Genomic DNA, 24696 nt, shown 5'->3' on the forward strand with positions numbered 1-24696 from the left:
TGGTGACCAAAACTAGATACAGTGTTCTAAGTGTGGTCTTGCTAAGACTTTATAAGTGGAACTAATACTTCATTTGATCTTGATTCTATCCCTGTTAACCTAGGATTGCATTGGCTTTTTTGGCTGATGTTTGCTGGTTCATATTTAAGTGTTGTCCACTAGAACTCCAAGATCACTCTCACAGTTACTGCTATTGAGCCAAATTTCACCTAATCTGTACCTGTGCATTTCATTTTTCTTGCCTACCTATACAACCTTACTTTATCTACATTGAATTTCATTTTGTTAACTAGGACTCCTAGCCAATATGGATTGTAGCAAAGCATAAAAGTTGTACATGCTAGGTCTTAACCACTGAGTGGGAATGGGAAAACCAACTCACCATGGCCAACTCATTGCAGCCAACTCATTAAGGCCAACTCGCTGTGGGGACAACTTGATGTGGGACAATGTAAAAATTCCATTTAGTTATTTAAAAGAAATCAAAAATATTTTAATTGTTGCCATTAACATTTTATTCTATTCCCACTTTTGCATCCTTTCTTTAAGGATTCTATTCCACCCTTTCTTTGATATTAGTGTAACTTGTCCTTCAGTGAGTTGCCCTGTGGCAAGTTGGCCATGACAAGTTGGCTGTGGTGAGTTAGCCATGGTAATTTGGCTGTGGCAAGTTGACCATGGCCGTGGCTAATTGTCAGAGACCTCATTGGTGGTTCAAAGGCTAGGACGTTTGCTCAGGGATAGATCCTAGTGTTTTAGAATTAATGGGGCACAGTCTGAACAGAGACCAGTCACAAAATGATGTACCAAAAAGCTCAGTCCTAGGTCCTATTCTGTTCAATGCGTTTTTAAGGGATATAAAAGAAGGATTTCTAGGTAAAGTTTGTCTTTTTGCTGATGATGTAAATGTGTATAATAGAGTTGATGTTCCTGGGTATATTCATAATGTGGAAAACGATTTGGCATTGCTGGAAAAGTGGTCAAAAATATGGAAACTGCAGTTCAACGTTTCTAAATGTATAATCATGCATTTAAGAACAGAACAGTTATGGTAGTACAGTGTTATACAGAACAACAGAAGAAAAAGATTTAGGTGTGCTCAGAGCAGATGACTGCAAAATGAGTAAACAGTGTAGCCAGGGTTCTCTGAAGGCAAACAAAATTCTGGAATGCATCACTAGAGGGAACATCAGCAGAAGAAAGAAGGTCCTCATCCAAATATATAGGGCTTTAGAAGCCACTGGAATACTGTGTCCAGTTCTGGAGATCTCACTTTAAAAAAATGATAAGATTGAATGAGTCTAGAGAGGGGCAACAAGGTCTGAGGGAGAAAATATTTCAGGATGTATTTGATGGGATTAGTAATTAGTAAACTGCCTGGAAGACAGAGGTGAAAGGGGGGAATGTTTGAAATATTTCAATATATTAAGGCAGGGATGTCCACACTTTTTGCAAGGAGGGCCCGATTTGGTGAGGTGAAAATGTGTGGGGCCTACCATTCAGCCTGACATTCTTTGCACCATTAACATTAATCTGCAGTGAAGGAAAAAATGCCAGCCAGCGGGGATAAGTAACGGCTGAGCTGGTGGGGAGAAGAGGCTGCGGGACACTCAAAATTTGAAAATGGGCCGCAGTTGGCCCCCGGGCCAGACTTTGGACATGCCTGTCTAGAACTTTATTCACTATATAGATTAGAGTTTATATAATAAGCAAAAATCAAGAACAATGGGGCATAAGCAGACAGATGAGAATTCAAAAGTAAGGTTAGAAAGTATTACTTCACAGAAAGAGTTGTGGAAGCTTGGAACTTCCAGCAGAGAGAGTGGATCAATCATCAATAACAGAGTTTAAACATTTTTGGAATACACACATGTCCATCATCCGACAAAAATGAAATGAAATAAAATAAACTCAAAGGGCAGACTCAATGTACCACTAGGTCTTTTTCTTCCACCAGTTTTCTATATTTCTAAGTTTCTCTTCTTTTCCATTTTAGACTTCTTAGATTTCTCAAGAGAGTTAAGTCTTTGGATGATACATCGAAAGTATGATAAGTTGACCATCACTTGTGCCTCAAGTAAAAACTCTTGAGGATTTATTTGTTGTATGATCTATTTGTTTTCTTGGCTATCACTGGAATTCTCAGGATTTTTTTTTCCAATTCCAGCATTTTAAAATGCCATCACTTTCTTGTTTGTTCAAAATACAACTTTTTCTGTCACAACACATTATAATAGAAATGATTTCCTGCATGATTCTGATCTTTGTAAGTGTAGATATATTATGGGAGCAATATATCTAATTGTAGATATATTATGGGAACAGAAGATGTTCTCCAAAGATTTAATTGTTACTCTACCAGGTGCTTCGCTGTGGCATACTGTATGTCTTGTTTGCTGATTTCTTTACAGTTAATAGCTAAGGAAAAAAAATACCTTGAATATGTTCATTATGAGTTCTAAGAAAAGTTGTTGTTACTGCTAGAATTACTTTGGTCTTCTTTATATTTATATTTAATCTTAGAATCATTTTTTTGCTTGCTCCTTGACTTTCATCATTAGAGTTTACAGATCATTTGCATTTTAGCTATTAGAGTTAAAATAAGCATATAATTCTGAAACCATCATCATATTTTTATAATCCAGTTTCCAATATTCACCATATTGGTTGAATAAATAAGATAAAGGAAATAGTCCTGGACTCCTTTAACAACTTGGAGCCAATTTGTTTCATCATGCTCCTTCTAGACCAGGCTTGTCAAACTGGCAGCCCATGGGCCAGATGGTCACACACAGGTGACACCCACCCCAGGTCTGCGAATGGGACAAATTCGCAAAATGTCACTTGACATGGCAAGTTTGACACCCTTTTTCTAGAAAGTGACTTCTTGACTTATATGTAAAATTTGCATGAGAACAATAAAATGAGCTAGAATTTCTATTTTCCTGAGCACATTCTTTGTTCAAAATTTTGCTCATACACAACTAGTTGTTTCTGCAAGCAGGAGATAATCCATCATTGTTCTTCTGCAAGTAGCATTTGGGGGCACACTACATCCAACCTAGAAGTAAAGTTGAATTTTTGAAACCAATAACTGTTAAGATCCAAACGCTGACATTGCTATTGGTCAGCAGTCCAAGAGGAACCTGCCTATCCATGGCTTCTATGTTTATTCAAAATCTTTTTGAAATCCTACCATAATGTTAATATAATCATTTCGTTCCAAATGTCTTTTGACACTTTAAAACATCTCTAGTTTAGTGGGACAAGGTTATTCATAGAATTCACAGATTTTTTTTCATCTGAGAGGATTGTTTTTTTGATGCATTTTGCTATTTTTCTTTTCTATCAGCTTGCCTGGAATAAATATTACATTCAGACATATTCATGTTATATGGGTGGGCAAGCTAAAATTTGCAAGATGGTGGGTGCAGATTACAACCCAAATACTGTCCTTTTGTATGTAGTTTTTACATCAATACATACATACACACAAAAGTGACAGAGCTATGATCCCTATCCATGCCCAATGTCTTGCAGGTTTTGACCCTTGCTTACAGATGTATCTCAAACTGACTGGCCTGTAATTTTCTTGAATTGTCATATTAACTTCTTTCAGTCCTTTAAGCACTGAAATTAATTTGGGTGATATAATATATTTTTCTAGGAGGTCTGAAATGTTTATGTTTCAGAGAAGAAATTATTTGTGGGGTATTATTATTATTATATAATTTATTCATTAAACATGAAACTCAGTCAATTGACCATTCAAAAGTGCATCACAAATACCATTGACTGATGCTAATGGTGATACAGGTTGCTGCCAGCATCCTAGGTGTCAACCAAGTACCTTCTTAAGATGTACGATGTTCCAAGTAGCACAGTTTTTTGCAGTTCTGCTGGTGTTATTGCAGGAAGCTACAATTTCTTCATGCATTGTATACAATTCTTGGACATAGTACCAAATGCCCCGATGACAATGGGTATCACTGTTACGTGTTTCATCTAGCCGTGTAGTTTTGATGGCCAGGTCACGATATTTCGTGATTTTTTTTTCAGTTCTTTTTCTTTGACTCTGGCATCTCCTAGTTCTGCGATATCAATAAATTGTACATTTCGGGTTTTGACAACTGTGATATCTGGCATGTTGTGTTCCAAACGATGATCCGTCTGTACTTGAAAGTCCCACAAGATCTTCACGTTCTCATTTTTGATAACTTTTTCCATTTTATGTTCCCATGACTTTTCGTATACAGGTAAGTCGTATTTTTTACATAATGACCAGTGGATTAATATAGCAACTCAGTCATGTCTAGCTTTGCAATCAGTTTGTGCAATTTTGCTGCATTCATATATTCAACGTGAAACAGTTTCAACTTTGTTGTTGCAAAGTCAGCAGTTTGGATTGTCAGTGGATTATTGTTGTTGTTGTTGTTGTTGTTGTTGTTTTGCTATTGCTATTCCTATGTTAGGTTTGCCACTGCTGTTTTCATTCATTTCCTATTCAAAGTAATATGAAATTTGATTACAGTTTCAGTAATCAAGGCTAGAGGAGATACCAAAGGCTCAGAAAGGAAAGCTCGTGTAACTCTGAAGCTTAAGTGTACACATTCTTTTTTTTAATCAGAAATAATTTATCCAGCCTTCACTTGTAGCTTAAAGCAGGATGACTAAAATTGACATAAACCTAATAGAAACTTCTTTAAAAGACCACAACCTGTTGTTAAGCTGATCTGCTCAATGAGCTCTGAGTTAGATTTCAATGTCATTTATAAATGTAATTAATAATTAATTCAGGATTTGTTAATAGACATGCTGAAAATAATGCCACTAAAATGCCTGTTTGATCCTAAGTTTAAAAAGTGCATTTCAAATTCCCCAAAATGACTTGATTGAGTGATTTTTTGTAAGCTTTTCTGCTTGCATATCTTAGGTTAATTAAATATTGCAGAGCACTTAACACGTTCTCAAAAGGCAGTTCAACTAATAATGAATGATTTCACGTCTTTAACATTTATGCTAAGCCATATATTCTTCTGAGATGCGTTGGTAAATATCAGTCGTTAATTAAATATATGTTTAATAACTTCTAGAGGTTGTACCCCTCCCCAATGATCTTTAGTACTGAATATGGGGTTTATCTAAACTTATATTTCACAGGATTGAGGCTAATGGTAAAACGAATCATGTTTTAGAGTACATACAACTATAGAATATAGCTTATTTTCCTGAAATGAGGCTTCTAACATAGCCGCTGTATATTTATTCCTGTAAGATTCATTACAAATCATCACATTAACCTTTGCAATCCAAATACTTTCTCTTCTCTTCAGACTAAAAACAATAATAACTGGATTTTACTTACCTCTTAAATAACGCTGTTATTTGAGAAGTGTTATGTCAGGTTGCACATTAAGGTATTCTGAAGGAGAGAAAAGCAGATTTTTCTGAAGTTCTAAGAACAATCTCTCATCCACAAAGAAGAAGAAGGAATCACCAGGCGAAGGTGAAATATTGTATTATATGTCACTCATGCTACTTATGCCAAACAGTAATTCTGTGAAATTATCACACATTTTCCAGAACAGTGCATTATTTTCTTAACTCCACACACACACACACACCCAAATAGATATCATCTAACATGGGAAACATGAGGCAGAAAAAATATAATCCTATTAAAGTTTAGTTTAATTAAACAGAAACTTTCAGTTTCTAAGTAGAGGGTTTCATTGATATACAATAGTTGCTGGACAGGAATGTTCTTATCTTATTTTCCAGGATATGGCACTATGCAATGCAAATAGAATTATTCACTCTGTTTCCAATAGCATGTCTAGTTACCATATATTTTTTTCTGGTTCTTTCAGTAGCTTTCTTAGAAGCAGGAGAGAGTTAACTTGAATGTTGCCTCACTCAAATGATTACTAAACAAAACACGCCATCAGATTTTGCTAGTTCTAAAACAGGAGCTTGCCAATGTTTTCTTTCCCTTTCTTTCCCTGAGGGGATCAATATGTCTCAATTGTGAAATGAACTATACCCCCTCCGCCCATATTTCAGGACTTTTTCATTGAGAAAAAAAATGTGTATATATACTTCAACAGAATCAATTGTAGATACACCCATGCGCACACGCACATTCGCACACACACACACACACATACACAAAACACACAGAGACATATATAGTCATGTGAGCATTATTTCCATAAATAGCTTCTGAAATTTCTTCCTCTTTCTCTTTCTCTTTTCAACATTTGGCTATGTCAGTGGTGGGATTCAAATAATTTAACAACCATTTCTCTGTCCTAATGATTTCTTCCAACAACCAGTTCACCAAAATGCTCAGAAACCTAATAACCAGTGCTCCCGAAGTGGTGCAAACTTATGGCTATGTCATAGGTCACCAGGAGCTGAATTTGACCTGAAGGGTATATTTCTTTTCCTTTATTAACTTCATGCAACTTTTTTTTAAAAAACCAAGAAAACAGGATGTTTGTGACGTACATATCTATTCATATATATTTGGCAGAGTATAAATCCTCTGATTAAGGTTTGTTGCCACTATCTTAATAATTACTGTGGCGATTGTTTATTCTTCTACCTCCTTCCCCCTTTCTCTAGCAGTTCTTGAAATGACTGTACAATATGCCAAATACGCAACATGCTTCTCTGTATACACCAGTGGTGGGTTGCTCTTGGTTCGCCTACTTCAGCCGAACCGGTAGTAGCAACGGCGGGAGGCCCCGCCCACCTGCATGCACAGAAGCTTTGCGTGGGAGTGTGGGAGTGCGGGAGTGCAGGAGTGCACCCGAACCTGTAGTAAAAATATTTGCAACTCACCACTGATATACATCCCAGTGATGTTGTAAGCAGCCAAAAGCTTTGAGAAACCTAGAAGATATATTTTGGTAACCTTATAGCTTTAAAAGTATAGCATCAGCTCTTCAGAGTTCTTTTGGAGATAGAGAAAGAAGGATTAGAACTAGTTAGACTTTAATTGACGCCAGAATTTATCTTACTTTGAGTAGCTGTAGTATTGCAAGAATGTTTTTTTTTTTTGTAGATTGAATACTTCAAATAACTGCCATGCAGGCATATCCTTAATAATATGTTTTCCAAAAGTTATAAATAGGGTATTCTAGTATTCATCTGTCAGGATTAGATAATATTATCTTTTTAATGCTTTTTTGTTAAATGTGACTGTTTACACAGTGCATTACCTACAGTCAGTACAAATTAATCACTTTAAATTATAAGGCTCATTAGAAGTCAACAGCATCCATCCTTTCATTTAGCATCAGTTCTGATTTTCTTTATGAATTAATTAGTTTCTAATGCTGATCTTAAAATATTTTTTTATAAATGTTCTTAGTTTTAGACACTGGCTGCTACTATTAAAAGGTTTTGTGATTTCATTTATTTAAAAAAAAAAAATTCAGTAATAAGCAAAACATTCAAGTCAGACAAATGAAAACAAGACTCAGGATAAATTCTACAATTTTTTTGCATTTGGACATAAAAACCTGTTCTGACCCCCCTTCCTCCTTTGCCCACACAGAACACACTCCGGAACAGTACAAGGGAACAAGGTTTATTGCACAAACAAACAGACAGTTCCGTGGCAGTAAACCACCAAGACAAAACTCACAAAAACAAAACACGAAAGCAGCTATCCAGCTTGCTAGAATTCCAGACTAGAACTTCTGGCATAAGTCTTCTGTTGACTGCTGCAAAGGGCGTATGCACAGTCAACCCTTTTTATAACCTGGAGAGGAGCCTCCCAATCAGCAGCTGAGAGCTCTTACCACCGATAATTACGCCCACGCTCCTTGCGTCTATGGGCGCGGCAGTAATGAGCGTCCAGGAACTCCCTGCTCAGTTCTGACTCACTGTCTCCTCCCCGCTGCTCCAAGGCATGGCATCGGGAGCCCCCCTCCTCTGGCTCTCACCGCTGCTCCATGCCTCAGGTGCCTCCTGGTGGCCGACCAGACTCTCCGATCCCTGCTCAGCATCGGAATCCTGTCCAGGGACCCTCACCTCCTCTGGAGACGACTCATAGGGACCCTCACTCTCGGAGTCTGGTGGCAGCGGCAACGGCGCCTGCTGGGCCACAACAAAAACCACAGTTGCAATAAGATGTCCCTTTATAGTATAGTAATCGAATCTTATATGGGAGCTTCAATTCATTGTATTTTTCCTGTATTTTTCATTGAATTGCAACATCATAAGCTGGACTCCAAGTAATATTAAAAAAGGTATTATATACTGATGAAGAAGATGGTTAAAATGCTTCAGACAGAAGGCTCATTGATAACAAATGGTGTCCCTCAATGTAACACATTTCACATAGTTTTATTAGAATAAATCCTATTATTTATCTTTTTGAGAAAATATAGTAGAATACCAGTATAGTACAACACTGGTGGTGTGGTTAAAGTGAACCCAAGCAAAAGTAAGATTTGTACTGCAGTATAAATGTTTGAATTTCTTAAACTGTTAAGTTTTTCTTTTACTTTGCTATCACATGCATTATTCACTGTTTCCCTGATTGATTGTTGCTTTATTATCCTTGCTTAATTCCAGAAACCAACGTTCACCCATTTGATATTGCTTGTAATATATTTCTAATAAAGAATGTCTGCACTTCAAATACATTTTAGTTGAAATGTACAGTGTAGATGTATAGCATTCATAAAACCAAGGCCAAAACTACTTTGTCAGTAAGAAGTGATGTAGAACACAATGTTAATTAAAATGCATTTGCAATAAATTTAAATGCAAATTAAACGAAGGGATTTTTGAAGACTCGTCATTTTTATTTCATCTTACAATAATCAGTATGAAGCAAACATTATGCGCAGTATTTATAAGATTACATTTTAAGAAATATGCTGAGAATAAATATTATCAAGTTTGGATTTAAAGCAAACTACTTGATAGAGTTTATAGTAGACTTCTAGTTTATTTTCCAAATATATGACTATTTTACACCTGTGATAGTGAGCAGGCTGGCCCTCATTCATTCTGAATGTCATTAACTGGTCCTTGCAATTCTCCCTTTGCTTTCTTTTAAACAAACATGTGGGATTTATTTAATTTAAGAACATTGACTTAGATTTAGTCTTAGTCTTAAGTAGGCAAATTCCATTAAAATCAATAAAGTGATTCTATTGATTCTTATAGCATGACTAAATATCAACCAATCAGTTTACAGTAGACTAAATTAATGTCTATCATAATGCATATTTGTTTTCAGATATAATATAATATAATAGCATAAATTAAAGGCTCCTGAATATATTCCCTGATGTCTTCAGATAAGAGTACTGGTCTATCCCAAAATACAAAGTTGATATACTATATGTCCCCTAGAGAAAGACTCTTCCATACTATGTCATCTAAATTCTAGATATCCTCTGAGATCTATATGATTTAATCATCTTAATTTCATGGATTTTAAAAATTAATTTATACCATTGTATAAACAAATAGTGATTAAGGTTATTGTCAGGCCTGTAGTTATGTTCTTTTTAGGATCTTTGGCCTGCCACACTTTCTATTAATTTCCTATGCTGTTTCTTTTGTAATAAAATTTTATTGGTTTTTCAAAATTTATAGGGAAAAGGGTAAATGGACAGGTATACAAATTTTGGCAGTTGCAAAGTGTGTGAGGCCCCCCTCCCTCCATACCCATAGCGTACATTTATATATAATGCATTAGTATATAATTGATTATAATCAGCATATTAGTTCTATTATTAAATTCAATCAAATTAAACATTACAATATAAAATCCAAATATAATTCCATTTTCACTTTCGGTCAATTTATAATAATATGATTTTCATATTTATTTCTGTGATCTGAGTCTTCTTGCTATTGCCCCATCTCCCTCCACTGGCAGAGCTCTGGCCCCTCCCGTGTCCTGCGTGTCCGTTGTAGTGTCTGGTGGTTTCTCTAGGAGTGTTTTATTTTTTTCCATAAAGGCCTGCGCCTCTATGGGTGAATTAATTCTGATTCTTGTCTCCTCCCAGAATATCAGCATACCTTCAGGCATCAACCATCTAAACCACACCCCTTTCTGGTATAATTTATTCGCTAATTGCGAATAATTTTTTCTTTTTTCTCTAATCTTCTTAGGGATCTGCTTCAGAATGGTTATCTCCATATCATGATATGTCAATGCTTGCCCCCTTTGTACACCCAGAATTTCATCTCTTGTGGTTTTTCTAAGGAATTTAATGTGAACCTCCCTGGGTAAATTGTGTGTTCTAGCATAAGCTGAGTTCACTCTATAAACCAGATCTATATCCCACCCCATCTGTTGTTTTTCTTTGTGTGTATAGTCAGCCAGAATGTTTGTCATGATGTCCCTTATATTTTCCCCATCTTCTTCTATAACATTTTGAAATCTAAGATAATAGGACATTCTCTCAAATTCTAATTTCATCTGTTGGATGTCAAGATCTTTGTTCCCTTTCTGCACAGCTTCCACCACCCCCCTCACCTCCTCCACCCCCCCTTCCACAAAATTCAGTCTTTGTGAGTTCTTATATATTTGGGCTTGATTTTCTTTAATTTCATCTTTCATTTCCCTTAACTGTTTCTTGATTTCCTCCTGGCCCTGTAGAATTTGTTGAAGCATTTGTTGAAAGTCCATCTCTGTAGTCTTATGTTGCATCAGTTCTGTTATCTTTGACTGTGTGGCTGGACTGGATGTTGCGGATGTTGGAGCAGAAGTGGCAAAGCCAGGTTTTCCAGGAGGGGGTCTTTTAGATGCCATCCTTTATAACGTTAAAAGTTCAGTCCAAATATGAAGTAAGCAATTAGAAAAGAAGGGTAGCCAGGTGAATCCGGGAGCAGAATAACCAGGCAGAAGAGAATCTCTCCAATAAGTCTGGCAATAGATAGAAAATTTCCCCTAGAAGGTTAAAAAAATACCAATCCACAAGAGGTTCCTCTGGGAGACACGGAGACAAAGACCGGAAGCCTGAATTTTAAAGGTGGAGTCAGGTTTCAGAGTTCATAAAGACAACGGAAGTGTGCCATCTTGCCCTGCCAGTTTTGGGCACAGAGGCGTAACAAAGTTTTAAAAAGTTCCAAAAGTCCTCAAATCATTGTAATATGTAAAATTAAATTGAAAAGAAAATCATCTCAGCCTAAGTGAGGCTTCATTCGTTGGCTCTCCCCCCTCCTCCTTCCCCGGGGGCTGAGAGCAAAATTGTTTCTTGCCGCTTGTCCAAGGGGGGGGGGAAAACCCCCCTCCCTCCAGCCGCACCTCCAAAATGCTCCGAAAGTTGTTTTAAAGTTTTAAAAGCTGAATCAAATCTTCATGCAAAGTAAGGGATGAAGAGAGAGGCAACCTCACCGCACCGCAGCTGCTTCCTTCAATTGTAGCATTCTCCAGTCGGCTTGTAGCGAGGCGCGAGGCGTGGAAACGCGATGCGCCCTCCGAGCTTGCTCCCCGGTGCCTTGGGCGCGCGAGAGAGCCCCCGCCGGCTGCCGCCGCTGCAGGAGACCTCCGCGATGCCGCCCCTCCGGCAGGACCCCTCTGCGGGGTGTCCTGTGCCCCCCAAGGAGTGGGGAAGCCCACCGGGGAGCCGGAGCGGGCAAAGAGCTGCCCGTCGCCGCCGCCGCCGGAACCGGAACCCCTATGCTGTTTCATTAGTGTAGTAGTTGGGAGGGGGGAATAGAAAGGAGTAGAATTGTGGAATGCGTTGTTGTCATTCTTTCTAGAAGCTCAAGGTCATCTTTTGTCTCCTCATCTCGACACCTGACCGGAAGCAGAGGGCTGTAGATGCCAGCATGGAAGAAGATTGGACCATGTGATGAATTATGGGTGAGGGGATAAGATCATGAACTTTCAACTGGGTGGAATCCCAGGAAGTAAATCAGATTTGGGATTTCATAGCACAATGCCAACATGTCTGTCTTATTAAATTGGAGTTTTAAGGATAACTCTGCCTTGGACTTTGATTTAATTCTGCATGATATTTGGAACAGTGACAGTTATATTGTTATAAACACTTTTGTTATTGATTGAATAGTTTGGCTTTTTCAATATTATTTTAATTCTGATCTGTTTAGCTTGATGTTCTTACTTGTATAAAACAGTTGAAGATCTTGAAGGAAATTAATTAGGCAAAATTTCTGTATAATCCTAAATTGTCACTATGTTTCATCCAACAGTCCCCTAAGGTTCCCTGGATGTTCATCTAGAAGTGAATAATAGCCACCAGATTTTCATTACATCCACACAACACATGCATACATATACTCAAACTTAGCAACTATCATGTCGGTTGGATAAAAGTTAGTAATTTAAATATGTCAGGCTAACTTGGATATTTTTTTAAAAAGAGATCATACTCTAAATGAATAGTTTTTCCTGTCCCAGAGCCATCAGAACATATCTCTTGGACTATAGTTTCCTCATATATTTTCCTTAGAATCCTGTGGAATAGAATATATTGAAGTTTACTAATAATAACAGCATGATATTTTGGCACAGGGCCTGATTTACTATTTTGCCTTTTGCTATAAATCTGTATTGCTCCATCAACTGTTTTTATTTTCCTGTTTTGATAAGACAAATACTATGTCAAAGATCTTCTTTTATACTCCAATTCAACCCAATCATAAAACAATGAGCACAACATCTAAATAGAAGCCATCCTGAAGGAATTTCTTCTTCCAAAACATGTGCTGCTACAACAAAGAGAAGTTATCTCCCAAAATCAGAAGTGCTAAACTTGTGTTGATAAAAATTAACTTTAGTAGAGAACGGGAAAAATGCCTCCTGTTAACTATGTTGTTCAGATAATCTAAATTCAGAGAAATGTATTTGAAATTAAGGGATCTCAAGAGTGATAACGAAAAAATGAATGGATTTAGATAGATGTTTTTTTTTAAAAAAAAAATATATGAATCTGTGCTCCAAATAGGATTTGGCCAAAAAATTAGCTAGAAAAAATGTAATTGCTTTAGGTATAATTCTTTTGGAATAAAGAATTATAAATATAGTATAAATATAAAAGAAATTAAAGTTTTTTGTGTATTGCTGAACACCACAGGATAACTTGATACCCAAATATTTAACTTGATCAAGTACTTAACTACCTAAGATCCATTTTGAGAACATAGATTTTCCAACAACACAGTACATTTTAGTGTTTGGAATATTTTATTGACAGCAAGCATTTTTTTACAATGGACAAGAAACAGCTTAAGGCTCTTCTCAAACTACTTGAGTCTGTGAAAGCATAAAGTATTATCTGCATACAACAGCACTGATATAAGCTTGGAAATCAGGTTAAGAAAGGTGATAATACATATGTTTGTAAAACCTTTAAATCAAAGGAATCATATGCTATTCAATTGCGGAGTTCACACACTTTTGCAATATGGTACTAAATCAAAAGCGAATTTATATGTAACAGATACTGGATGGAAGGCAATGCTTGGTTTAGAGTTGTATTTTCCATCAAATGTGATAAAACTTCGCTAATTTTGCTTTGCTTTGCTAATTTTGGCTTTAAAAAACTAATGGAACAATAATTTGAAGAAAACTCTCTTTTAAAATATATATATATATATATATTTTAAACAAAATTTTTATTGGTTTTAAGAAAAATAATCAGGGAAAGGGATGATGGATAAAGTTACAAATTTTGACAGTTACATTATGCAGGAAATGGCCCTCTCCCCCATTCTCATAACTTTCATTTATTAATATATTAAATTGTTGCTACTTAGTAGTATTTTGTCAGCATATAACCTTTTATCTTCAAATAATTTCAATCATTTTATATCAAACAGATTTTCTAGTTCATTTTTGTGATCTGAGTTTTCTCGATGTTGCCTCTTCTCCCCCCTCCAGCAGAGCTCTGGCACCTCCCGTGTCCTGTATGTCCCGTGTAGTGTCATCAGGTTTATCTAGGAGGACTTTGTTTTTTTCCATGAAGGCCTCAGCCTCCATAGTTGTGTTGATTCTAACTCTCGTGTCCTCCCAGAATATTAGCATACCTTCTGGCATAAGCTATCTGAACCACACCTCTTTCTGGTATAATTTCTTCGCTAGAAGCGAATAATTTTTTCTTTTAACTCTAACTTTCTTTGGGATTTGTTTCAGAATGGCTATTTCTCTATCCTTGTATTTTATATATATAAATTATTATATATATTATTGATGCATTCTAGAGATTGGACTGATGATGTAAATAATGAGACCAGAACCAGTAAAACATCAAGAGAGAATATTCTGAATTGCTCCAACAGGGATGAAGTAAATTCTTAGTACTTTGCCTGATTTCAATCTTGACTACTAATCATGTCAAAAGTTTATGTATGGAGTCAGCTGGTTGGCAAGATCTCTTCTTTCTGCTTTTTGTCATATCATTTAGAAAAAAAATGTCTTCTCATATTAATATAAGGTATCCGTAGAAGACAGTCAAGTAAATAGTTGCCAGAATAGGCATGAGGTTTTGACTGATACAGCAGAAATTACCTTGTTCCACAAATCAAATATATCTTCTTTATTTTTAAGAACTATTTATATTAGTCTTTTATGCAGCAATTCATGTGCTGGGTTTATTTTATATTTCTAGATGTTTTGGTAAGTGTTTTTTTCTGGTTTTGAACAATAATAATCAGGCCAGTGATTATTTCTATGTACTTATGTTGGCTTCTTAATTTGTAAACTGCTAGCAAAGAGTATATACTGAGAAGGAGAGCTGTTTGAAATTATTCAGAATAGCATTATCCTTTGAAACTATATTATGAAAATTCATCTGTAGAAACTGCTCCACACAAAAAGGCTTTTTTAAACTTTTGCTGCAAAAGCATATGCTATAAGTCAAGCACTTTGTGGAATAACTCATTATCTAATATGCCAACTACTGTATTTTATATTGCTTTAGCAAAGTAATTATACATTATGAAATAGCTACATAATCTACAGTTGAGGTTCTATTTCCAGCCCAATAGGTAAGCTGACCTGAATAACACCAAGCGCAGTACCATTTAAGATATATAAATCTAAATTACTAAATGTTTGACTCAAACATAGTCCTACAAAATTACTTATCATGTATTTAGAATGTCATTTCATTTTCACTAGGATAGGGACTGAATTTCTCAAATAACGTTTTGCAATTGCTATCCATTATTGTGTTAACATCTCCCACTGTTATGAATGAGGCTTCTGTAGATGTGTACATCTGTTTTAAATATTTAAAAATAATGTTCTACTTTAGGTCATATGTACTAAATCCTAACATGTATGACATGCACACGAATTAACAATGGTGTTTCTAAATTTTGCAACCAATACCATTGCGTGATGTTTTAACAATAGCATTCTTAAAGATGAATCTTTCAAGGCAACAGAGATAGAAAGAGATTTTGCTTCCTGTTCCAACTCCTGGAGTCTCATTGAAAGAATGAGAATCAAATCCATTCATAGTACAGTATGTACTATGTATGTTAAGCCATACGTAGTGCAGTATGTACACAGTATGTTAAGCCATACAGAAGCCAAGTCATCTGTAAAAATAAGATGTTAAAAATAGATAGTAAATTGATGACCAAAATATTAGATTTGGATTTATCCCAGCAACATTACAGATAACAATTCCCAGAAGGTGTGAGGGCAATTTGGCTGTGACATTTTTCATTCCACTGATTGCTTGTAGAGTAAGGAATATGACCTTGACAGAAATACGCCTGACCTGTTTCCTAGCAAAAAGGGCTGAAATATATTTTAAGTCCAGAGCATTGAAACGAGGCTCAGGAAGATGCCTCCTGATTCACTGGAGTATAAGAAGAGAGAGGTATAGAACAATCAGACTTGAAAATCCTGATATTATTATCAATTTCAATAAAAGTAGTTCTAACTTTTCTGTGGAGTTGATTTCCTGGTGTGGTCTACCTAGTGAAGCTGACATAACCAGTGATTGAAGAAACATATGTCTTCATCTTCACCTCAGTGCTCAGTGTGCATCTCTCCCAAAGAAGTGCACTCAATAACATAGAACATTCATCCCAGAAAGTAATGTGCAATTCTTCAATTAAAAGTATAACATCACTGTCATATATATTTGGGAAAAGGTACTCCTGTGAAGCAGGACCAAGAGAGAATTCCCTATCTCCGTTCTCCATTGTACATTGATCTAAAGATAAATTGTAGAAAGCTAATGATCTGATCAAGGTATTTAGCACAAAAACTACAAGTAACCCCATTGTGGATTTTGTTGGTTGCAGGGAAACAAAGCAGTTACAGTCATAATTGCTGCTTTTTGGCTGTGAGAAGTGAAAGAGCTATTGGGACTTAATCGTTTCTTTTCACCATTTGATTCACTATTCATTCACTATTCATTCTAGGATATAGTGTTCTGAACCATTAATTTACATGATTAACAATTTGAAAATAATGCATAAATCCAAACAAAATAGCTGCCAAATGATTTTTTTTTCAATGTAGGAAATCTTAAAATATTATTGAAATTAGGAAAGATCAGGTATGGATCACATTTGTTGCCATTTTTGTATTTTACATAACTGGCTTCATGATGAAAATATTCTTAATTCTTTATATGGACAATCAAATATTTTGATGGGATTTAGTATGAGTAAGTAAAGCTTACTACAACTAAAGGACCCAATTAAAGTTTATTGTAGGTCAATTTAGAACTTTGCTTTTCCATTTCTTTTGTTAAAATTCTTTCCTTTGAATTACAGCTACAAATGTACTTTTCAAAATGGAAACAGTTATTGCATGCTGTCAGACAATCTCAAGTGTTAAATCTATTCAATTTTCTTATTGTCCTTTTCTACCCTGGGTCACTTAGAGCAGATGCTTCAAATTACAGGTTAGATTAGCTTTTGATTAGAGCCATTAAGCAAGTCTAAAATGACTGAATATCCCTCTGAAGTCTTGATAAACTTAGAAACAAAGCAAAACACATTTTGTAGTTATGCTCTTGGAAATTCTATGGTTTAAGATACATAAAATGTGTTTTTATAATGCCTTGGTAAGGCCACACTTGGAATACTGCATTCAGTTCTGGTCGCCACGATGTAAAAAAGATGTGGAGACTCTAGAAAGAGTGCAGAGAAGAGCAACAAAGATGATTAGAGGACTGGAGACTAAAACATATGAAGAATGGTTGCAGGAACTGGGTATGTTTAGCTTAAGAGAAAGAAGGACTAGGGGAGACATGATAGCAGTGTTCCAATATCTCAGGGGTTGCCACAAAGAAGAGGGAGTCAAACTATTCTCCAAGGCACCTGAGGGTAGAACAAGAAGCAATGGGTGGAAACTAATCAAGGAGAGAAGCAACTTAGAACTGAGGAGAAATTTCCTGACAGTTAAAACAATTAATCAGTGGAACAGCTTGCCTCCAGAAGTTGTGAATGCACCAACACTGGAAGTCTTGAAGAAGATGTAGGATAGCTATTTGTCTGAAATGGAATAGGGTTTCCTGTCTAGGCAGGGGGTTGGACTAGAAGACCTCCAAGGTCCCTTCCAACTCTACTATTGTATTGTATTGTTATATAATCCTAGATTTCTTCATTTTTCTGTTGCTTTATTTTTTAAAAAAACATTAATTTTGTAGAAATAGTAGAAATCTATTTTGATTAGTACTACCACTGTTTCTCGCATTTCAGGCTGCACATTCCCTTCTTCATCACATGAAGACCAATGCAGATTTTCAAAATTTCCAATTCTTAACCATCCCTGAAAAACCTGTTTGCATTTTCTCTCCCTTGCTTTAGAGACAAATAAAATATGCTATATTTATGAATATTTATAAATAAATATTCTCACCAAAGAGATTGCCTGCTACACTATCTGCCTCCCATTTTACATAGCCAAACTAGAAGAAATGTAAAATTCATAGTTTGCAAAATTCAGAAAATGCAAACTCAGAATTGCTGCAATATAGCAATATCTAAATTTGTGGACATACATATATGATTTCCTAGAATTCCATTACAATTCTGATCTGATACTGAACAAAAGTTTTTTGTAGCTTCTCAGTACATTTTATATTAATTTGAAAAATTACGTATTCTTGCATCTATCCATTTAATGACATATCACACATTTTGCAAACTACCACTTAAATGTACTATATACATGTGCCCAACACAAAGGCTACATGTGTTGGGATGGGGATCGAAGGATTCAAGAAAAAGTAGAAATTTACTTGCTGTTCTTTTTGGGAAGAAGTTGCAAAGGCTGTACTCAGTACACATAGCAACTGAACTATAGAATGAGTATAAATGAGAAATGATGGGATAAATGTATTGAACTGAAAATGTTGGTTATCAACATATTTCAAGGTTGGTCTTGACTTTTACATTGCGTGATGAATTGTAAAAAAAAAAAATCAAAGCAAGTTTGGATGTTTTTTCTTCCACAGTTACTATTAATATTCTGTCTTTTGCTAAACACTTCCCATTAGTTCCAGTTTACATGCAGTACAGAATTGCTCACTAAGCTGATATTCCAGTTCATACTGATGTAAGGAATATGTGGCAGAGTCCTTTTTCAACAGTGAATGGAAAAACTTTTGCAGGTAGACTGTTCTGTGTGTACAACACACAGTCATGCACAATTCAGGTTGTATTAATCTATTCAGAGCATAAATCTCAGTGTGTGAAACTGTTAAGGCTTTCGACTGCTGAACTTGAAAGTATGATTTAGGACCAACTCTAAAGGTATGTCCTCCAGCACTAAGACATTTTGTTTCTATAAATAAAACAACAATAAAGGATATAAGCATGCTGCTGTATAATCAGTCTTCATAGGCTGTTGAAGAGAATTTCAGGCCTGTTATCAAGCTTAGTCCCCAGAGTTCGGCACCTGTCACATTATAAATTTGTTTTTTCCAGTCTAGCAGGATTCATGTCACTGGGTTTTTTGTATGTCTGTAGAATATGGCTACTTTTATTGTGATAGACACATTGCCAATATTAAATGAGGTTTCTGTTTATAATGTTCAGCTGAAACAAAAAAAAAAAATAGGACAGCGCTGTGATATATATTTCTAATTTTAAAATGGTTTCATGTTGATTGAAATGTTGTATAGGTTGCATTCTGGGTCTGTATGCTCATGTAAAAATTACATATATCAATGAACCAATAAACAAGCATTTAGAAGTTTTCCACGCAGGGAAAACTTACTAATAATATAATATGTCTCTCACAATTTCAGATAGATTATGTCAATTAGTATTTCTATATTTCTTTACATTAAAAGCATTAAAACCCAGCAGGGTAACATTTAGAAAAAAAAGCTTCCTTTTGTATTCTATCTAGTTTTGCATGAACTGGACTGGTTTTATTTTGGGGGGAGGGGACAATATAAATATTTGCTTTCATTTCACAATCTAAAATTATATATTGAATGCCAAAAATGCCAGGGAAATCATCTATTTAGCTTGGAGTTCATAGCACTTCACTTTAGCTCTAACCATGCAACTTGTTTATCTATTAATTCACTTAGGATTTCAACTTTCAAATTTTTGCATTCTCAAAAAACATCATTTCACAGGAAATGTATACAAATACATACATTCCATACCTCCTTAAATCATTACTATTTACTAATGATGCTGTTTGTACTAAAAGAAAGACAAAACTAAATAATAAATTCACCATTATTTATAACATTTATACACACTCTGTTACACACATGTACACACAGAGATACATACATATAATATACACTGTATATCGAGGGGGGCTGTGTGGAGAGGGTTTCCTCTTTTAAATTCTTGGGAGTGCTTATTAGTCAAGATCTCACTTGGAAAAACAACACATCTCTGGTGATTGGAAAGGCCCAACAGAGACTTCATTTCCTTAGAGTCCTGCGAAAAAATCAGGTGGAACAACGGCTGATGACCTCTTTCTATCGGTCCACCATAGAAAGTGTCCTCCCATATTGTATTACAGTATGGTATGCTGGTTTAATAGCTGCGGACAGGAAGGCACTACAGAGAATGATCAATTCGGCACAAGAAACCATTGGTTGCCCTCTGACACCACTGGATGACATCGCCAGATCTCGCTGCTTTAGCAGAGTAAGGAAGATCCTCAGAGATGATTCACACCCTGGTCAGTGTCTCTTTGCACTTCTACCATCAAAGTATAGCCAGCCAAACAAACAGGTTTAAAGATAGTTTCTATCCTTGGGCTGTGAGACTTTTAAATACAACCACAATCACTCCATGCACACGCTAGGTTTTTTTCTTTTTCTTTTTTTGTTTCTGTTATAATTTTGCACCAGTGAGGTTAAAACTAATTTTGTTGTATTTAAGTACAATGACAATAAAAATTATACTTATAATTTATTTGGTTGGCTTGTATCCCATCTTTTGTACAGGAGCTTAATGTTTTGTTTTGTTTTTTGGTAAAAAGTTTTATTGGTTTTAAAAACATTTATAGGGAAAAGGTAATAGGATACATAGAAAATTTTAGTAGCTCCCATGTTGGCAGTAGAAATCCCCCCAAATCTCACACTTTTACAATTTTAAAAATAACATGTAAAGGATAGCATAAACAGAATTCTTACTTTATGTCAACAACATGTTCAATCATCTTTTTCTTTGTCACTTTCTAATATATCAACAATTGCAATAATATTTCAGATATTTTAGTAGCTTAATGTTGATGTGATGATTATATTTTAAAATTCAGTTTTCCTAGAACCAGGTTAACTACTTAATATTGCTTAAATGTTACTGATGATTTACGTTATGTGCTCAGTTAACATAAACTTGGTATAAGTTGGCAGTTTCAAAAACAGAAAAGGTTTCAGGCAACATTCAAAATGGTGATTTGCAATTTACTCCCAGGAAGATTGGAGTAGTTTCTTCTATTACCCAAGAAAGAGCAACTTTAGGATGCTTCAATAAATTTGCCAATTAACACTGGGAAATGGAGATCATTAGTGATGTCTGAATGGAGTTCAGTGAAGTGGACCTTTGCTTAAGTAACAGGCAAGAACCCTTGTTATTTGGAGTTAGGAGTGGAGGAATGTTTACATAATCATAATGTATTCCATTTTCAGGACAGCTGAAAATATTTTGCCCCTGCTTAAATCTAGTTGTTTCAGCAGTTATATGCTGAATAAGGAGACCACCAGTTGATTAACTATTAAAATATCATTAACCATGCAAAGCATATGCTTTTAATTTTCTTTTCATGGCTCTTATATGCCTATGCTTCAATAAAACAATTTACGGCATTAAAAAAAATGAAAATATCATTGAGTCAGAGAGATCTTGGAGATAGTTGATATTATATTATAATAACTCATTTTAAGGATCCATTATTTAGTATATATTATTGCATTTTAGAATTGCCATGCTATTTGAGGCACCACCTTTCTCCCTATCCTCCCCCTTTCTCCCATTACATTTACCAACTTGATTAGGTCCAGCAGAAGAGAGGCATGTTACAGGTTGTTTGATAAGGAATGTCATCTGATGGTAGTAGAAGAGCCTTTCATGGCGCAGCATCCATCCTTTGGAACATAGTTTCCCCCAAAGTTAGATTGCTCCCCCGCCCCATGCTGGCCTTTCAGAAGGCTCTGAAGACATAGTTCTGTCATCATGCCTGGAAAACCACTAAACTATTAAAGCATCTGTAGATAAAGGATTATCTTCAAGGAAGATAACTTCCTGCTAAACCAAGATATACAGAGGTTGACAAGATATCTGTCATATCATTACTTCCTAGGGAAGCAAAAGGATTAATGTGCGTTTGCACCACATAATGTAAAATAGTGATAGTTCCTAGCTGAGGAAGTATTGAGACAAGGATGAGGACAGGGGAATCTTAAAGATATACACAGTTTGTGTGACCTTATAATTATTGTATTAGATTAAGAATTAATTTTCATCGAAGTAGATCTGTTTATACGGGCAAGACAATTTGGTCTTGGATACATAAATAACTTATTTAAGCTTAATAAAGTTTGAATTTGATCTATAGTTGCTTCAGCAGATGTAGATCTATTCATTGATATGCTTTGGCTGAGTATATCTGCTATGTGGAAAGTCTGTTTCTTTGGGTATACTACAGTTTGTTAAACAATTATGCAGTTTTAAGCAGTCATTTTTGTTTTAATGAAAAATAGATATTTTTTCCAAACAACAACAAAAAGTCACTGGAATTTTCTCATATGGACAATAACAGTCAAGATACCGATACCGCAATTAAATTAAAACATCTAAGAACTCTTAGAAATAAAAGCCTCTTTTTCAAGAAAGGAATATTTAGAGACAGATTAATCCATATAATGCATTATGACTGAGTGAGTCATATATCAATCATGTCTATTACCTATTATATCAAAATACAGGTAGTCCTCGACCACAATTGAGCCCAAAATATTTGTGAAAATAAGTGAAACATGTTAAGTAAATGTTGTCCCATTTTATGACCTTTTGTTCCACAGTTCTGAATCACTGCTATTGTTAAGCTAGTAACATCATTGTTAAGTGAAACTGCCTTCCCCATTAACTTTGCTTGTCAGATCACAAAAAGGGATCCCATGATCCAGGGATACTGCAACCATCATAAATATGAGTTAGTTGCTAAGCATCCAATTTTTTAATCATGTGACTATGATCATAAGTGTGAAAAATGGTCAAAAAGCACTTTTTCAGTGCTGCTGTAACTCTGAATGGTCATTAAGTGAACTGTTTTAAGTCGAGGACTACCTGTAAATCGGGGGATCTGTTAGATTGAGAAGGCAGAGACAGGCATGTGGCAACAACAGCTCTTTATTAACGATAGAACAGTTTGTACAATCCAGCAACTGCTTGGTCTGACAGCAGCCCTTTTATAGGGAGCTGTCAGACCTCTTAACCAATAGGATTCAATCTCTGTTCCCGCCCAAACAGAGGACCTTGGTGGAAACCATAGCAGATAGAGTGAATATCTAACAGGATCCTAAACAGTCGGCTCCATCTGATAGACCATACAAGGAATGAACTCCAAGGAGACACTAAACACTTCTTTTATTTTGAGTTGCTATAATAGCATAAACGTGCAAATCTGATTGTGCCATATCGCTTCTCACTCCTTATACCAATATGAACAAGGGAGGAGTCTGAATCTTGTTAGCTTTTAATTTTTGACATGAAACAACTGTTTGAAATCATGTGCAAAAGTGTTGTGCATTTCAACCTCATCCAATATTTAAACAGTCTGACTGATTTTAGATACAAGATCTTTACTATATCATTAAAAAGGCCACAAAGGATTTTCCTCAGAACAATGATTACTTCTGCAGATTTATCAAGAACCAGCTGACTACAATTATAGCTAGAATAATGAATGGATCTTACATCTTGTATGAATTATGCTTTCTTGTAATAGAGCCAGCTGGTGGCCCTTAATGATAATACAGACAAATGGAACAGATTCAAGTTGGTTATTCATAGTCATTTTCAGTAACACAAAACCATAGCTTTATTTCCTTCCAATATCTTATTGCTGTCCTAACAAAAAAAATAATCATTACATTTTACACAAGCTAACATATGTTAAAGGACATAAGAAGGAAAAGAGACTCAAAGTTGGCTAATATGAAAGTAAAAATTAAATTAATTGATTATGATGAAATGGTAGAATCTGAATAACATGATTAAAAATTTGGGTCCTTCAGGAACTTCCAGTAAAGAAATGCCAGCACCTGACACACCCAGAGAATCTCCTCTCTCTGGACTGTCGTTCTTCCTTTAACAGCAAAAGGAACAGGTTTCCTTTCATTTATCTGACTCTCTTGGGTTAGGGAAGAGTCCCAGAATCATCCCTCAAGAACCTCTGATAACACAAGAGTCTGCAAGCAATTTTAGAAGCCACGCTTCAAAATAGCTGGTGAGCTGAAGCTGGGTGGTGGAGCTTAAATCACGCTGTTGTTGGATAAAACAGCCATTTGGGATTTTATTTTTCAAACAGACAATAAGCTGTGCCCTTCATTTCTTAATCAATTCATGAGACTGTTATCTTTATTAGCTAAAAGAGACACTCTTTAGTTACAGCTTATCACACCTTTTTGAAGCTCTGCATCATTTTTTAGACTTCTTTATTGTTGAATGACAAAGAAGAGGGTTGCCGGAGACAGCTAAAATAAGGAAGCAGGCATATTTTTTTCTTTTGAAATATGATAAAAGTTGTTGTATTAATTTACTACTTTTAAAATAATCTGTAGCCTTGTATTGTTTTGTCCTGGTAGTTGAAATGTTCTGATTTTTATCCACTGGCTAGAAAAATAAACAAAGAAAGATGTTTAACTCTGAAGTCTGTCACCAAACAAATCTTTGAAAGGTCCATACAGAAAATCATTTATACCATAAATCAGTTAGAGTCCGAAGATACTAATTATACAGAGGGTATGTCAACCCTGAAGCTGGCCTAACTGTGGCCATTTTTGTAGCTTTCCTCTAAGAATCTTTCTCTTTGCATTACTTCAGGGCTGACACAACCTGGAGCTGTGTGTGTGTGTGTGTGTGTGTGTGTGTGTGTGTGTGTGTGTGTGTAATAGAGATAGCTGGAGTATAGTAGCCTAAATAAAATTGTTTCTCCTGGGAATCAAGGATGTTCCTGCAGGTGTTTGAAAGATGGAGACTGAGGTCACCTAGCAACTGAACTACATGCTGATTGGATAATGT

Source organism: Natrix helvetica, assembly GCF_964273705.1.
Source record: "Natrix helvetica genome assembly, chromosome: 7".
Classification (NCBI taxonomy): Eukaryota; Metazoa; Chordata; class Lepidosauria; order Squamata; family Natricidae; genus Natrix; species Natrix helvetica.